Source organism: Carlito syrichta, unplaced genomic scaffold, assembly GCF_000164805.1.
Source record: "Carlito syrichta isolate Samal-C Ts95f unplaced genomic scaffold, Tarsius_syrichta-2.0.1 Scaffold304758, whole genome shotgun sequence".
In the NCBI taxonomy this organism is placed as follows: domain Eukaryota; kingdom Metazoa; phylum Chordata; class Mammalia; order Primates; family Tarsiidae; genus Carlito; species Carlito syrichta.
In genome coordinates, this window is record NW_007248854.1 from 737,103 (window position 1) to 740,746 (window position 3,644).

The 3,644-nt window shown below is 37.5% G+C and overlaps 1 protein-coding gene across 1 annotated transcript in view; it reads left to right on the plus strand.

The window, feature by feature from the left end:
- Positions 1-3,644, plus strand: part of WDR7 (WD repeat domain 7) — a 129,965-nt gene that overhangs the window by 30,693 nt on the left and 95,628 nt on the right. The gene's annotated exons all lie outside the window — the stretch shown is intronic.

Genomic DNA, 3,644 nt, shown 5'->3' on the forward strand with positions numbered 1-3,644 from the left:
TTGGCCTCCCAAAGCATGAGATTACAGGCTGAGCCACCGAGCCCGGCTGGAAGGTTTCTTAATGTGAGGACTTTATAGTTGTGATCTAGCATTGACGCTAGGCACTGGGCACAGATGTATTTTTGGATGGGTGTCTCTTTATCATAATTGTTCTTCCCCTGCCATTTAGTGGTCATTCAGAAAAATTTCTTAAAATCATTCCTTTGTCACGTCCCAGAAAACTTCTGTTTAATGAATTGATTTTTTTTGTTCATTAAAGAAATATGTCAATCTATGAAAATATTATATTAAAATATCTACTTTTTGGCTGGCTTTGTACTTAAAAATGCAGTCAGACGTAGAATATAGTATATTTATTTAATTTTTTGCTTTTGTCTGACAATGAACAGCAGAGCCATATACTTTAGCTTTATTTTATAATTGTTCATTGTCAGTATTCAGAAATACAGTTGCTTTTTGGTATTTTGACTTGTGTACTTTGGCTGCTATATTTATTTATTAGTTCTAGAAGGTTTTTTCCCTAGTTACCTTACGATTTTCTTTGTATCTGATGATGTCATCTGTGTATAAAGGTAGTTTTATTTTTTCCTTTGCAATATGTATGGCTTTTATTTCGTTTTACTGCCCTGTTGATAGACAATCACTTACTGCTGATCAATACTTCTAGTACAATGTTTAATGTTGAAGGAATGGCCATCCTTGCCGTGTTCTTGATCTCAAGGTCTCAATGGAAAAGCAGTCTTTTACCAATAAGTATGATGTTAGCTTTAGATTTTTCATAAATGCCCTTTGCCAGGTTGAGTTACCCATTTGTTCTTAGTTTGCTGAGTGGTTTTTTTTTTTAATCATGAATTTTGTTTTGAATTTTGTGAAGTGCTTCTTCTATATCTTTTGAGATGATTATATCCTTTGTTCTCTTAACATGGTGAATTCCATTGATTTTTCAAATGTTAAAGTGACCTTGCATGCTCTGGATAACCTTACTTGATAATGATATTTTATCATTTTATATATTGCTAGATTGCATTTGTTAAAATTTTATGGAGATCTTTTTGGGGGGGCTTGATTAATGATTTATATCGTTCTGAAGTTTTCTTTTTTGTAATTTGTTTCTAGTTTTGGTATCAGGTAATGCTGGCCACATTAAATGAATTTGAAAGAGTATCCTTATTCCTTGTTCTCTATTTTCTGGAAAAGCTTGTGTAGGATTGGAATTATTTCTTTCTTAAATGTATGTTGAAATTTACCTATAAAAGCATCCTAATCCATATGTGTGTGTGGGGGAAAGTTTTAAAATTGTACATTCAATTCATTTAAAATGTGTAGGGCAATTCAGATTTTCTGAGTTTGTTGCTATTTTTCTGGTATTAGAAGTTGGCTGTTTTGTTATAACTCCTGAGTTAGGATGGTCATTACATTTTTTTTTGGAATTGGAGTTGGAGTCTCACTCTATCACTCAGGCTGCAGTGCAGTGGCACACTCATGGCCTCCCCAGTGGTCGACCTGTTGGGCTCTGGTGATTCTTCTGCCTCAGCCTCCTGAGTAGCTGGAACTATAGGTGCGTGCTACCACGCACAACTAATTTTTGATTTATTGTAGAGACAAGGTCTCACCAAGTTGCCTGGGCTGCTCTCAAACCCGTGGGCTCAGACAATCCATTCAGCTTGGCAACCCAAAATGCTGGGATGACAGGCTGAGCCACTGAGGCTGGCCGGTCATTACATTTTCAAGGGGTTTATAAAGAAATAATAACACAAGCAAATATGTGATAGAGACCATATGTGCCCCACAAAGATAAAGAAAAACCTGCTGACCCCTGATCTAAGTTGTCAAATTTATTGGCATGAAGTTGCCATAATATTTCCTTATCGTTATTTTATGTCTGTAGATTTGTAGTGATGCCTGCTTTTATTCCTGATATTTATAATTTGTGTCTTCTTTCTTTTTGATCAATCTTAGCTAGAAGTTGATCAATTTTGTTGATCTCTTCAAAGGACCAGCTTAAAACATGTTTAAGAGCCTTTATTCTAGAGCTAGTTTAGCTATATACTCCTAAGGTGTGACTTTTTGGAGTCTCTTCTGAATGTCTGATGCTTAACAAGGCCTCCTGTCTCTGCCGCATCAGAACTTGAATTCCTCCTACTCTTGTGTGAGCTCTGAGAATTTTGTAGCGTATAGCTTCCAAATCATTTTCTATCAGGTCTTGGGAAGTTTAACTGTACGCTTGCATGTCTTAGAATTAAGCAACAGACCCAAGGAGACCCCTTATGCAGATTTCTGTACCCCATTCGCTCTGTAGCACCATCTAGTCTGGTGTTCTGCCCTGTAAATTCAAGTTGTCCTGCCTTCCCTGAACTTTGATTTCTGCTTCCTTAGTTCGGTGAGATTTCTGATTTCTTGGGTTCTCCCCACAGCAGGATGGGGTAAGGACCCTTAGGCAGAAGGCCTGGGGAGTGCAGGCTCCTCTTCATTTGTTACCCTTCTCTCCAGAGAGAGATGGCTGTCCTCCCCTGCCTGTTGCCCAGTTCTTAGATACAATTGTTTCATATATTTTTGTTCAGCTTTTCTAGACTTTATGGTGGAAGTAAAGTTCAGCTCTAGTTCCTCTATTATGACTGAATTTGCCAGGAGAATTGTGTACATTGAAAATAAACTGTTGGTAAATTTGATTTTGGTGGGGGGGAGTAGTTAATTGACCAAGAGGATTTTTTTTTTCAGTGAAAGAATACTGAATCTCTGTATAGAGTTGGGATTGAGTGTGTGAGAAAATTTTAGATGTGTAGGAAAACTTTCTATTCCTATTCCAACTATGGATAGTGATTGAGAATTATTTTCTTAATGATAACTATGCAAAAAGATGGCCAAGATGAACTTGATTTGGGAAATTTTTTTTTTGGCTGTTACATATCAGAGTAATAGAACAATCTCAATACTCGCCCCATGGAGTACTTAATTTTGAACAATTTATCTTTCTCAATATATTAGGATAAATTGTGAGAGGGACACCAAGAAAGGGCTTAAAGGGGGTGTAAAGGTATTGGTTATATTCTATTTCTGAAACTGTGTGTTGGTATGTGGCTAATTATTTTATCCTTTATGTCTTGTATGTGTTATAACTATTATTTGTATGTATTAAATGTTTAATTAAAAATGTGTCCTGAAGTTTTCAACTAACTTGACATAACAGCATGTTATTTGATGGTCAGTTTGGGGGCTGCTTGCCAAACTATCTTGGAAAAGTGGGTACTAAGCCATCCTTTCCGTTAGGCGCCATGTTGCTAAGTCGGCAGCTGTGAAGACCATTATTTGTTTCTGATAGTTAATGTTGGTGTCAGCATTTGAGAGGATACTATCTTCTGTTTTCTGTGTTTGAAGATGTGAATTCAGAGACTTTAAAATTTTGCTCTTAGATCAGTGAAAGTATCATTAAAGGCCTTGCTCGGTGGCTCAGTTTGTAATCCCAGCACTTTGGGAGGCCGAGGTGAGTGGATTGCCTGAGCCCGCGAGTTCCAGACCTGCCTGGGCAACTTGGCGAGACCTCATCTCTTCAATAAAAATAAAAAAATTAGCTGGGCGTGGTAGCGCACACCTGTAGTTCCAACTACTTGGAAGGCTGAGGCGGAAGGATTGCCGGAGCCCAGCAG